Below are 14,773 nucleotides of genomic sequence, written 5' to 3' on the forward strand. Positions count from 1 at the left end.
TAGCGAGAGAGAGAGAGAAAGCGAGAGAGAGAGAGAGAGGGAGAGAGAGAGAGAAAGAGAGAGTGAGAGAGAGAATGAGAGAGCGAGAGAGGCAGACGCAGAACGAAAGAGAGAATTTGTAGAGAGGAGAGGAAAGTAGAGAAGGCTTGCGGCGATAGGAGGACAAACCGGCACCGACGGTATAGAACGACGGGTCCTCCTAGAACATCGCGAATCTCCTGGTACACTGGACGACACGCGATAATGCACCACGCTAGCGCACTACTTCCGCGATCTGGTCCGTACGTCGAAGGATACCCCCTACTCGCGCGCGCCCAGAGAGAGTGAAGGTCCCGGTCTCGAATCACGCCTCGGCTGCCATCTTCTACCTACGCCGGGAGTCTGGAGTATGAAAATATTCTCTGCTGCCTCCTCCAACCCCTCGCGTCCCTCGCCTCCCCACCCAGCACCCCACCCCGGAGGAGCTTTCCATGTAACCCCTCTACAAGCTCTCGCCCCGTCTCCCACCCCTACTTTCTACACCCGCTTCGTTCACCCGCGCCGTACACCCGCGCAGAGCCACCATCAGCTTGGGACCACCTCTTATCGATTCCTGCGCCATTTCCCGTCATTCCTGTCAAATCAATAACGCGGTGGCGGCAGCGCCGGTGGTGCTGCTTCGCCGGTGGTGCTGCTTCGCCGGTGGTGCTGCCTCGCCGGTGGTGGTGCACCGATCCTAGTAGTGGTGGTGCTGGTAGTGGTGGTGGTGGTGGTGGTGGTGGTGGTGATGGTGGCGGCAGCGGCGGCGGCGGTGGCGGCGGTGGCGGTGGCGGTGGCGGCGGTGGTGGCGATGGTGGTGGTGGCGATGGTGGTGGTGGCGATGGTGGTGGTGGCGATGGTGGTGATGGCGATGGTAGTGGTGGCGGTGATGGTGGCGGCGGTGGTGGTGGCGGCGGCGGAGGAGCAGGTACCGGTGCCGGTGCCGGTGCCGCCGGTGCTGTGCCGGTAGCGGTGGCGGTGGCGGTGGCGGTGATGGCGGCGGTAGCGACCACCGCGGCGGCTCCTTCTTCGCCATGGATCAAGCACAGATACAGAGATGCGAAATCCCTAGCCAAGCGAACCACCATTTTCCACCGTTACGATCACGAACCACCGCCGTCCGAAAGATGGGACACTGGCCGCCTCACCTGCATCCCTGCTGGACTTCGTCGCCCGGACGTTGCCCCGCGATATCACCGCTCTTCCACCCACAAATTTTCCTACCCGATATCTCTCTCTCTCTCTCTCTCTACCCACCCCCACTCCCCCTCCCCCTGCCGTTCTCCCTCTCAGCCGGTATTCATACATCACACATCATATATCGCGTCGCGCGATCGTCGACCGATCGCTTCCTAACGATCAGCGGCCTCCTGGACCATTCTCGCTACAACATCTCGCCTATCTCACCTCTCCTTTCTTCTCTCGAGCACCTCTGCCGTGTGTGTATCGATTTCGAAAGAGTGAAAAAAACTGGAAGAAACCCGAGCACTTTTGTTTGGACAAAAGTCTGAGGACGAGTCGAGATCGCGGCGAGAACGCGGTCTTTGCTAGGGCACTTCCAAGGGTAGAGCGCGGCTTATTCGTGCCTTTTATCGTTTACATGTACATGCGCGCGCGTGCACACACATACACGACCGGCATACAAGATCGAGTGTGCCTATTCAGCTCGCCTCGCTAACGAAATTTCCTAGCATCTTACCTGCTGGTTTCGCACATAGTACGGACAGCGAGCAAGCGCAATCTCACGTCCCTAAATTTACACGTTGTGACGAGCAGCTGGCATCTGCTGCGACTTTGCGATACGCGTTATTTACAACGACCAATCTGTTCGCGTGGCGCAACGTTTATCTCGCGACTGCAATTCGTCGGTAGGTGAGCCAACGTAAATAACACGAAGCGATCGATGCTGAAAATACATTGTCGAAACGCGCCGGCCAATTAAGCGATATGAAACTCTTCGAATTTTGAAAAGACCTGGACTCGACTCGCGAAGCAACAAGGACGCGGTGCGGTACGTCGACGAAAGGAAAACAGATTTGCGTGGAAACACGGGTGGAAACCAACGAAACCAAGTCTCGCCTGTACACTGTACACTTTCACGGAAAGCGCGTATGGTCATTGGCTCGATATTCTTCGACCGAGCAAACAAATTTCATCGAAAGCTCGTATACCGCGTATTCTCCCGTTCGATTCGTCTATCGAGTCTCTCCTTGTCGCTGGAAACCCTGCTCTCTTGCATTCTCGAGAAAGGATTTTACGACGACGAGGAATTTTTATCCACTTCACCCGTATATTTTACCGAGCTATTCATTTGTTATTCGCTTACGCGTTCGCCGCAACTTTCCCGCGTCTGTCCTGTCGTGATTTGGCAACACGCGTACAGACCCATAGACTCGTACCTCGGATATAATTAGCCGACGATGCCAATCTCGCATCGTAATCTCGTATCGTGTTCGAAGAATAAAACCAGTCGCCACGATCTAAATACGCGCAGATACGCGCCAATAACTCTTTCACGCGTCTCGAATGCGATCCGCCTACGAACTGCAGCCGAGTTTTCCTTTTCGTAAAGGCACGAAAGCACCGAACTGTAGCCAAACAACAGGTGCACGCGGCTCGCCTATCGATATCGTCTAATATCGTGCCAGGGATATCGTGCCGCGTCATTGCGCGAGCAACGAATTTCGAACCCTGGTGCGATGAACCTGTCAGTGTGCACATGGTTTTTCTGCATTGGCTGCCACACGTGTCTACGTTGTCTACGGACAACTGTTCGTCAATGCTGACTTGGCCTAATTATTACCGAGCATCCAGGGTAAAGATGTATTCTATCGAAAAGTCGTGCAACAATTTCGCTGACCAGCCTCTTGCGAATCGCTGACTCCGACAATCGAATCTCCAGCTCCGTTTTCAGCATCCTTCGATTCGTTCCTATGTATAATTCGTACAGAAAAAGTATTCCGACGTTCGTCTTTCCATCCTTCATACGTATACGTTATAGAAAATATTTTGTAGTCTCGTTGCCACTATAACGAGACGCGGCTAACGTGACAATACTGGTCAAATTTGAAACGGATGCGAAAGAAGTTGCGTATAAAAGTTACGATATATTTATCGGAAGCATACAGTTTGTAAAGGTGATTAAAGTGTTTAAACGGTCAATTGTTCGCTACATTAATAAACCACAATATACAGCAATAAATACAGCGAAATCGTCATTAGCGCTAATTGCACGTTTAACATTATTTGTCGTTTCACTTGAAATTTAGATTGATCGTTGTTCGACTTGTTAGATAGATCGGGCAAATAATTTTTTTCCTCTAAAGACGCAAAATTTGTCCACCGTGGAATTTATCGCTTGCCTAACAAATCAAAGGCTTGAGGTTATACAGAGCAAGGATAAACGCTTTGGTGAAACAATTTGCGGTGTTCTTTGAGTAAAAACTTTCAGTTTCGTTGAAAGATATATACCATATTATCTATGCCTCGTGCATCTAATAATTTTCAATGCGCCAATCGATCCGTCTTGACATTCGCTATAAAAAATTGTTAACCTATTCATGTCGAAAGGCCATTAGTGTAACAGACACAAGATATAACATATAAATACATATTTTATCGTTTATCTTGCAAATCGTCGTATAAAATACAAGGACAAACAAAAGACACAACTTCCGTATTTGTTTTCCTTGTCTTTCGTACTACAGGCTTTAGTACTTTTTTTTTTTTTTTTTAATAAAAGTGCAAATATCTGCTAGAACAATGGTTCTTCCATGTGAACATATTAACAACTTTTTATATACTAGAGAATGAAAAATTATACGACTCCATTTAAGAAAATTCCTGCCTAACGTTTCTCTTATATCTACAACAGATAGTTTATCGATAATTCGCAGCATTTGTAGCTTAAAATCCATCAACCCACCCATCCATCCATCCATAGTTGATAAAAATGTTGGATCAGGGGTGTGGAATACTGTCGCGAGCCAGTGTACAGTGCACAGAATACGGACGGAACGACTGACCGAGGTGCGCAGTTTCTTCGTGGTAATCTCGGTCTATAAGCAGAGAGTAGAGAGCAAACACGTAAGATACAATTACCAAGAAGGAATGGAACAAAATTATAGAGACGGGTGATTTTCGTGCGAGCTCGCGAGAATTGGCATGCTCCACTGTCGTGGACGCCCGGTGATTAATAGACACTGAGGCAAATAACGATCAGATATATCGTGGCAAACGGTGAAACAACGGTTGAGAATAACGGGCGACGTTCGCCGCCAAGCATCGATGGATATATTTACCCTATATTATATTACACATCATATGTATAACGAGCTGTGTGTACAGCGTACAAGTTATTCGTAATGCGAGCACTGGCGACAGGATGTTATTTGCAGAGGAGAGACGTTTGCGCGTAAAGAGAGAGAGAGAGAGAGAGAGAGAGCCTCGGAGAAAAGATCCAAAAATTAAGGAGCATCTTTCTGAACAGACAGACAAGTTGAATAGAGGGATAATTGAACGAACGTATCGCAAACTGTCGGCTCTATTTTCGGCACGAACGCGAAGCCCACGAGTTGTTCCCTCGATTCGGCCATCCATCAACTGATAATAAGTAGAAAATTAACTTTGAGAGCTCTTAGGCCCGTCTCTGTTCTCTTCACGCGGAAACGACAGGTTCGGCTACGCGTTGCACAGAGGAAAACACCGTGGTTTCTCTGCTCCTCTTGCTTGACCAGAGGCACGACTATCGATAAAATGTACAACCTATTCGTACAACCGCCACTATGAAAAAAGTGGTTGCAAGATTTCGGAATAGAATTACTACCGTGGTCAGCATCGAGTTCTGCCCGATCGAGAATCTATGGGCAATTCTAGTAAAAAAAGTTTACGATCAGGAGAAGCCACCGATAGAAAATATCGTTGAACTTGGAAAAAGGAGTAAAATCCGCGTGGGCGGATGTTCATTCCGAACGAAACATCAAGTCATTTAGTGGATACGATATAGCGTACCTAGCGGATTAATAGAAGTGATCAAGAATAAAGGAAAACCTGCTGAATATCGAACGTGAATGTAACAAAGTTAACGTTAAGTTGTTTATATCTCTTTACAGGCAAAACACAATATTAAGAGAGAATTTAATCCTTTGCGATCTTCATTAAGAGAGAATTGAAAAGAAGACAATTTCTGATCGTTGCGCGTTCAGTCTTGCTTTATATTACAATATGAAATTATATGAACAATTTCGCCAATTTTTGCTTTAATGTGCCAAAATTTAGCTATTAATGGAATTGAAAAATCTAAAAATAATATTCTGCTTACGATTATTCATGGCACTGTACACTGTATGCGCTTTAGTTGTAATCTTGTTCTACCGTTCCAAAAGATTTCGTCCATCCGTTAAAACGATAAAAGACAATTTAACGCATAGGTACGATATCGAACAAAACATGTAACCAGAGTATGCAGCAGAACAACAATAACAATATTTTAGCAATAGGTACGCCACATATATATAAATACGTATAAATGAGAGTGCATTGGCAAATTTTGATTTGATTGTCACACGGTGAACTCGCGAATACGTAGCTATGTGACACGCCGTACGCTGAAAAGCTGAAGACGTTGCTCGGAGAGCAGATCACGCTATATCGTAGCAGCGACGTTCCAAAGAAAACACGATCGCAGCGAAGAAGGTCGCTATTGGCATTGCGAATATGTATAGGTAAACTGTTTCCGGTTCGCATTTTCAACTCTTGCTTCCTTTTGCCGTAAGTTAACGTTTCACATAGCTGAAACTTACTCGAGAAATGCTTTCAAATGACGAAAATCGCATTAAAGTCAGCGATCGTCGTGATTAGCTCGAACATAGAGACGCATATGCATATAGAATACGTATAGACCAGCAACTATATTTTATACCATGTATAGAAGGTAGATATTTATGATATATAATTTACGATATATGTACATGCAAACAAAGAAACAAATTCTCTCAAACAGAAGAAGAAATTTAGAGCCAAGATACTGCATATTATATTTTCTGCGATAAGTTGAAATATAAATGAATAGATTACGAATGATTTTATTACAGTTGACGCGTTACAGCTAGAGATGACACGAACTGGTATTTGTGAATCACGAGTGATTCGATCACGTTCGTTAGCAATTCGCTTTCACGGTGATTTGTGATTCTTCGCGATCGCTTCCGATTAACGGCAAAAGCATAACTGTTCTTTGCCTACGCGTCGCGTAACCTTCTCTTATATTAACTTATATTAACCTAATCTTATATTGACGATGAACATCGTGAAATGAACATTGCGATTTTGAAACCGAGAAGAATTAATATTTCACTCTTTAAAATACCGATACGAGATAAAGTAAGGGAAATTGAATAATTTTCCATTTTTAATATTAAACAAAGTATCATTGTTTTTGCTTGGTCGCTGGTACAGGTATCGTCGATAATCATAAAGCCAAGCTGAGTCGCTTCAGATTTGTTCCGAACCTACCGTATTATCGTATTACACGGCAGATACCTATAAACGAATTTCAAATGATCCTGTTGCAATTAATACGTTGCATTCTACCTGCGTCGCCTACCTATTCACCTGAACCATATAACGATATACCTTAACGATATTATCGATATATCGTCAAGTATCAATAAGATAACACATCCATAACCTACAGTCGCAATCGATAGCTGCTTCTCCGTTAAATTGCCGTTCATTAAATTTCCACAACGTTCGGATCGCAATGCCGTGGATCGCGCAACGGTGTTGTTCGAGTACAAGTCGAAAGATTTTCTGTTACGGCGCCGGATACCCGGCACTCGGGTACCCAGCCCCGACCACCGCCACCGTTCCACGGCAGGAAATTCGTTTTCCAGCAACACGTATTTGCAAAGGGAAACGCTCGTTCGCTCGTTCGCTCGTTGACCAATAATGTGTAAATCAGGGAAGAAGCGCTCGGTATATTTGCAACGTTCCGCGTTAGATAACGTGTCTGTTATTATAAATTACGAGATGGAGCGTCGATGCGAGCAGTGAGCTTGCAAACCGCGAGTAGCCTAGTTGCATCTTCGCGGTCAACGATCTTCTGATTCTGGCGCAGTGCGGATGCTTAAAAATTTCTTCTGCCGATCGTTCGACGTGTAACCCACAAGCCGACGGACACCATGGATAACGTGGTAACTCGCAATCGAAACAAGTAACGCTTTATTCGTCCCTCTTTGTCTCTCCTATCGATTTTCTCTCTTCGATTTCTTCCTCGATTCTAGCCCCTATCTCGCAGAGATAAAGCGTATGATAAGCGTAGACTTGGACCCTAAACGAGCCTAGGTACGTCGTACACAAGTGTCGGTAACACACACATTCGTCGAGTGTATACACACCAGAGGCATCATTTATTGGATACAAGGACACTTGCTGGTTACATTCAACGGAATACTCTAACAAGTTTTACTTTATTTCATATAATTCATTTTATTTGTATAATATCTTACATTTTGTATTGTTTATTCGTCTATTTAGTTGTTTATTTACCAAGTATAACGGTTTAACGTAGGGAACGGAGAAGAGGCAGTGGAAATAAAAGGCAGCGCAAGATGGATATGTACGATAGAAAAAGAAATAGAACGAGAATAGACATCCACGAAGCAAATAGACAGAGGGACACGGTATAATAGCACGAAGAAAAGTTACAGCATAACATCGTCGTAAGAAAAGGTCAGGAGATTGTCTTAATCATACGATTTATGCATTTATTGCTATTAGTAACCATACTACGTGCAATGTTGCACGTGTTGCGTATGAAACGATAGATGACTTCTTAAACTTGTTGCTGGTACATCGAGAAAGAGCAATTGCACGATATCCGGACAGTGAACAATACCTTTAGCTACTTTACTAACGAAGATTGTATCAGCTGTAAACTACCGAAGGGCATTACCGCGATTGTGAGAATTAAAGGGCATCGGATGTTCGGTGTGTTTGGCGTCTTAAAAATTTCTATCGAACGCTCTTCATGTTACACAGCCGTGAGACATACGATACGGAGACCATGTTATACTATCATATTCTAAAATTTATATATCTTATTCCTCATTAATCATTTCTAACCAATTAAAATTCATGTTTATGGAACAATTGATGGTGCAAACGGATTGCAGGTAATATGCAAATATGTATGAAACGTCCGAATGGTTTATTTCAGTATAGTACTCGTTACTTGATACATAATACTACGTAAATACGTATAGCATCTAATATGTAGAATGATTTTCCATCCAAGTTTCATTTTCTTGACTATCTCCATAAAAATGTAAATTTTTTCTTCATAAGAAGAGAATCCATAATTCTATATTTAAACTGTACGAATACTTTTGACCGTCACTGCATATCGGTTTTTCAAGTTCAAGTTGTTGCGTCGACGACGCGACGACATTCGAGTGTCGACTATCGGTTGGCGCATCATTGATAAACGCCTTATCGAATTATCGACATCGAGTGGCAAGGTAAATGTAATACACAGAGGCAACGCTTGCTGGATATTAGAAGGGAACTCGCGGCACGTAAGCGTTTCACATGGAAAACACGATCCAGGCTATTTTCGCGCGAGAAAACGACACGTGCCAAGGAATAAATCGTGCCCGTTCGTCCGTTTCGCGTCGAGCTCGTGCACGGGTCGCTTGGAAGGCGCGTAATTTCGTACGTAGCATAGCAAGTTCCTCCTCTTCTTCCGTTTCCGCGTTTCTTGTCAGCAAAGACGGAACTTTCGTCCGAATCTTCACGCTACTTTGTCATCTGTTCCGCACCATTTCCTTTATTTGTTCTCCCGCGCTGCACCGATGCAAAGTCTACCGGCGGCAACTTTCGGCGATTAACTTTTTTCGCCCGAATAAACAGTGAGAACGGTGCCCGCGCGATCTCCGCGTATCGATAGCTCACCGGGATATGTCGCGCTAAAATAAACTGCATTATTAGCCAGCTGCGCCAAACTCGTTGCCCGTTTCACCCAACTTGACGCTTCGTCGCATACCTACGTTGCGCTGTTCCAATTCTCTTCTCCTCCCTCTTCTCCTCCTCCTTGAAGTTAAAACTCATTGTCAGCATTAGGGGCGACTACTCGATACGCGCCACCGTGCTGCAGCACTCTAGGATATTTCGGAAATCGCTGATATTATAATTTTTCTTTTGCGCTGTTTTCTTCGTTCTCCCTCTCTCTCTCTCTCTCTCTCTCTCTCTCTCTCTCTTCGTGGCTCCTGCTCGTCAGACACGGACACAATATTTGAAGATCGCTTCTAGACTGAACACAATATATATTTAATGTATTGTGCGCAATGGTCCGATAAAAAACCAAAAGAGTTTTTCGTGTCTTTTTAAAATTCCGGAAGCTTATAAAATTGGAAGAAAGGAAGACCCAGTCGATTTTGGTTCGGGCCAAGATGTATATAAAATTTGAAGCTAATCGATGAAACAGATTTGAGGATATCATGGCTCTGTTGAAAGACATAGATCTGAGAGGAACGTGTTTTGCGTACCAATAATAATCATTGGTACAAAGAATACACCTTCGAAATTATATTTTTAAGGAAATGCTGAAAATGGATCGGTTGTTTCAGAGGTTCGCGCAAGAGTCGAGTAGGAATCGGCGTTTGTTAAGTCTGCGGTGGCACGTGGAATCGCCAGAGGGCACCCCGTTTATTCGTACTCGAATTAGCTGGTATCGTGAACGCGGTAATACGTAATAAATATTTATAGGGTTCGAGCGTATTCCGTATAGCCTCGATTCGTAAGCGCGGACTTGGCGGAAGCGGAAAGGGTAGTAGAAGCCGTTGAGCCTTATCCAGCCACTTTCTCGTGGACGATAATAGGCTCGTTTCGCTGGGTAAAATCTTAGGCTGCAATCAATTTACTTGAAACTGGTCTACGTGCGCGATTCACCGAGATAACCAACATTCTAAGCCGAGGCGGCTTTCTCGACAGCGTAGATAGAGGGGACACCTTGGAGGCTAAGTTTTCTGAAAATGACTGACGGCGGATTATCAGATCGTCGGCAGTTTCCCTCGTAAATTATTAAAACTGCTCAGCGTCCAAGTCCGCGTTCTACGTTCACCGTATGTACCGCACCTCTGTATACTGTATATTGGTACATCGAATTTTCGGTGTCGAGCGAGAAACACTTGTCGCGTTTCGACAAATATTGACACCTCCGATCTGCTACAATTGCTACTATTCCCTTTGTCGCAACGAGAAGCGCGTCCTTTCGTTTATTTATTTATCAGCAGCAGCGGCGGCACTAGCATCAGCGAACGAAAGATGGAACCGAGTAAACTATTTTCATTTTTTCCTAAGAGATTGTTTTTCTGCCTTTAACTTCGCCACGGTCCTACGACTTTTCTGTTTCAATGTTGCTCTCATTTTAGCAAACCAAGTTTTAAAATTATAAACAAAATTTTCCAATGCTTTGAGACGTTTAACAGACGATTGGAACGTGAAATCATAGATGAGAAGTTTTCGTTCAACTGTGTAGATATCTAATGTAGCAATGTAACCAATGTAGCAAATAATATCTATATAATTGGATAAGAAAGACTATTTGTAACCTATGAAAGGCTTACCTGTATAGCCTAAATGCTAACAACTGAGATTTTAACGTGTAACATTAAATAAAATGTTTATCACGTTTGATTAAATTTTTGTAGCATTCAGTGTCAGTTTAGTATCCGAAGATACGCAACGAGAAGACTTGAGACTCCGTGCAATTACTTTGTCTTTTATCTCATACAAAGGTGAAAATGCGGTGCAAACGGCAAAAATATCTTTTATATGCACGATGATAACACCGTAACGAGAAAATGGTAAGATTTTAATCTAACCGATACATACGAACGGCTACATATTGAGATTAATAACTAGGCTGCGGATTCTTGTGCATTATGAGAAATTTAATACGTGTTTGTAATTACAAACACGTATAAAATGCGTATAATATGCCTATAATATGCGTATAATATGAAGAAACGTAAGAAATAATGAAAGTGAAGCAATTGCTAGAATATTTAGTGCGTGAATTAAATCCTCATGTAGATCCAATCTACAGTCTAGTTGTACCATACCATAGTTATGCCATAGTATAACACCATGTGTTATACCATAGTATTAAACCATAGAGATTCTTTTATTTTATTATTTTATTTTAAAATTATCGAAGCCCAGCGTTGCCAATCATCTATATCAACTGGGTGTAGCTACTTTTTGCCTAACCCAATACGATTTCTTTTCCCGTAGACAGTCGACTAGATAGTGATTCGTTCGTGCAACATAATTAAGGTTGACCGTGCGTCACCGAGCCGGACTCCCCGGTTCTACCCCCGCGAACCTGCTCTACACGAACTTGCACGAGATTCAGGCAAAGTTTACCGAAACCGAAATCCATAGTTTACTAACGACATATTCCTGTTTATTGACACGTGCCAGCCAAGCTTACAATTAGCTAAAGGGCGGAATGAGTTTAGGGTGTGCGCGATAAAGCCATTGGCAGGGCTTCGCGGCCAACTCTCGTGTATGGCTAAAAACACTCGACCCCGGGATGCGGTCAGAACGGAAAGGTTCTCGTGGGCGAGTTCAGGGCCAACAGAATTTCGCAGCAACCGCTAATTGATAATACGCTTTAACCGTTCTTCTGTAAGTAACGAGTCAACCACATCGAAAGCGAGCCAGGGCGTGAAATAGAAAAATATATATATATATATATAAATCGTCAATCGTCAAATTCGTCAATAAGCAACGATGAAACTCCAACGAAGACACAGCCAGCAAGTCAATACCATAGAAGGTTATGTGAAATGGATGTAGGGACGATAAATCATTTAGTGGAAGATCGTACAGGTAGTATATATCAGCGCTCGTGTGGATACTAATAAGTATCCGGGTCACTTTGCTGGATTTGTAGCAACAGCTCGTATGCAAGTTTGACCAAAATACCTGTAGAAATTAACGATGAATTAATAATTAGAAGCAACGCTTACTATCTTTTTATGGAATATAAATCGATAGTTGTGCGTTGAAGTCCACCGAGTTCCAATGAACTCGACCTTGAGACATGTCGTAAAAAGGTGTTCGTCGGGAAGGTCCCGAGTAACATGCATATTTGTCCGGTGGTTCGAAAGTTAGGTTTCGTTAGATCTTTTGGGGGGAGAGAGAGTCTGACAGGCTCGGCGTCCCTCGGTAACTCATGCAATCTCGCCTAACCATATCTTACCACTATCAGGATTGCAATCCTGTGCAAATGCATATGCAATTTTATTTCTAACCACTTATATTCGAGTAAATGCGATCTAACAAGTGCCAAGTTAACAATGATTGTACGGCCCTTGAGCTAAATCAAACGAAAAAAAGAAAAAAGAAAACACACGGTCGTTTATATAAGAAAGGCCTCAACTTTCATTTGTATTATACCTAGGGTAGGGGTGGGAAAGCTGTAGACGCGGCCCCGCATCTAACTGGATGGCTACCTCAATGTACATACGTATATCCAAAACATATTTGCTTTATCTTATGTACTATTTATTTCAAGTTTTATAGTTAAAGTAAAAGCAAAAGTATTCACCTTTAAAAGCTCGACTAGCCTATATTTATACAGGCTTTAGCCTGTATTCGGATCATCTTCTTTAACACTAAATTTTTAAATGCGATCATGTGCTTAAACGCAATGTTTCAACTGAAAAATGCTTTTCTCGAAAACGCTAAAATTCAGCTGACAATATGTATTTATGCGGTGAGTCATCGACCTGTTCGTACGACGTTTTCTCCTTGTTTTAATGCGTAATTCCCCAAAGTATTGGCGCGAAGCAAATAATTTAAGCATCCCATAATGAAGATACGCGAATAAGAGAAACAGAGGAAAAACGATCGATCGAGAAACGAACGTATTCGCTGGCCAAGTAACGTGTCCGACCGCTACCGATCAGTTTCGGTCAACGACTACTGCGGCTCGATCGTGTTCAATCCTGCAGCTCGCGAAATAGGTGAAATTCGATTCGATCGCAAAGGGCAGCGTACGGTTCTGCCAAGGCCGAAGAAAAGGTTGGCTGATCGAGGTCCGTCTCGCAAAGGCAAGAAACTCTGGCCAGCTATATGGGAGGGGATCAAAGTGAAGAAAGTTGCGCGCGATATATAGGTCGGGTCAAAGGTTTTTCGCCGGCGGTAGTGCCAATCAAACGAAACCCTTAGCCTTTCGATCGGTCTCGTTCCTCTCGACTCCCGCCTTATAATTACCGTCGCGGTAATAGCTAGCAGTCAGTCGGGGGGACGTGTGAATGCTATTTTACGCTTGACTTATAATTTCCGATTACCGACGTGCTACTTCTATTCACAAGGCGGAGGGCGAAGGGTAACTCGTGCCAGCGAAAGACGCGGCAACTGCGACCCAAGTTTCCAACGTTGTTCTAATTACCACTGAAAGCGATGAACGCTTGGTACGAACGTGCTTCGAGGATGACCAGCTTTCGGCAGGAAGTCGATTAAAAGAAACGCCAGGGTCGCACGTCACGTCGTTCCTCTTTTCTCCTCGATTCGTGAAATATTCGTTTCACTGCCGATTCGGAGAAGAAAAATACAAGACACGTTTTACGATCTTCGATAGGTACATTGATTTTCTGTAACGAGCAAACACCCCCAGGCGAAGATTTTCCTACGAGGATGTATCGAATAATCGATGCTGCTGTATGCATTGGTGACGTCAGAAGCATGGAATGCGCTCGCATTGCGCTCGTACTCCACCAAATCACTCCGTAATTAAAATACATTTCGCTGATTCGAGCGCGCACACCGCATTCCCGGAATACCGTGTCCGTGTCAGAGGACAGCTATTTATTCGGAGAAAAATTGCGGTGCCTCGAGAGTTTCCGAGCTACATACATCTCGAATCGACGCGACGATTGCCTACATTTCCCTCCTACTCTCTCTCTCTCTCTCTCTCTCCCTCCCTCCCTCCCACCCCGTCCTTCTTCCTCCTTCTCACTCCCTATCACGCCCCCCCTCTCTCTACGCCTCTCTTCATCTATCGTTTCTATCTTCGTCCCTTCCCCTTCACCGTCCTATTCCACCCTTCTCCCTCTTCGTCCCTAATAAATTAGTAAAGTTGCGAGCATCGAGGGAACAGATGCTCGACGAGCCGAGGGCCTTTACACGCGTGCTTGTATCTTCCTCCACGAATCGAATTGGCTGGAGATAAACACAGCGTCCGACGTAATCCGTTGACACGAAGAAAATGACGTGTTCGAAGAGAAAGGAATCACGTCGCCGTGTAACATCGTGGATCAATATCTTGGTCGCCTGTTGCGAGATTACACCTTCTGCCTTCGGTATTTATTCGGCCGCTAAGAGAACCAAATAAGAATGTCTCTTTTCGCGGCTTAGTTATTCGCCGAGACTAAGGACAGGCAGATAAGTACGCGTGCTTTTTACTGATAACTTTGCGTCGTAGCCAGACCAGCACCGCTGCTAACATCGCGCCGTGTGCTCTTGAAGATGGGCCATCTCGATCATTTCTTCGTCCAACGCGATTAAAAGCCGAGTAGAATTTTCCCCCGTAAAGATAAGAACGGGCGATGCAAACCGAATATCAATGTTCCAGCAGCACACGGATACCAAAGACTCGTTGTTCCTATCCGACTCGCGGCTTTCAGTTTAATGAAAACACATTTCAATCGTACCGGGGATCCAACGACGAGATATACTGCCGCGC

The 14,773-nt window shown here is 44.3% G+C and overlaps 2 protein-coding genes across 7 annotated transcripts in view; one reads left to right on the forward strand and one right to left on the reverse strand.

The window, feature by feature from the left end:
* Positions 1–2,439, reverse strand: part of mmd (disintegrin and metalloproteinase domain-containing protein mind-meld) — a 75,107-nt gene extending 72,668 nt beyond the window's left edge. The window contains exon 1 of the mRNA XM_076625504.1: positions 2,418–2,439. The gene's annotated coding sequence lies outside the window, so the exon portion shown is untranslated. The remainder of the gene's footprint in view (positions 1–2,417) is intronic.
* dila (centrosomal protein dilatory) overlaps positions 1–14,773 on the forward strand; it is a 35,413-nt gene that overhangs the window by 1,527 nt on the left and 19,113 nt on the right. For 3 of the 6 annotated variants that reach the window (XM_076625513.1, XM_076625516.1, XM_076625508.1), the window contains one exon: positions 7,589–7,749. The gene's annotated coding sequence lies outside the window, so the exon portion shown is untranslated. Of the gene's footprint in view, positions 1–7,058; positions 7,232–7,301; positions 7,480–7,588; positions 7,750–14,773 lie in introns of those variants that run through there. The other 3 variants (XM_076625511.1, XM_076625509.1, XM_076625515.1) reach the window with 3 other exon arrangements.

This window comes from Bombus vancouverensis, chromosome 16 (genome assembly GCF_051014615.1).
Source record: "Bombus vancouverensis nearcticus chromosome 16, iyBomVanc1_principal, whole genome shotgun sequence".
NCBI lineage: Eukaryota > Metazoa > Arthropoda > Insecta > Hymenoptera > Apidae > Bombus > Bombus vancouverensis.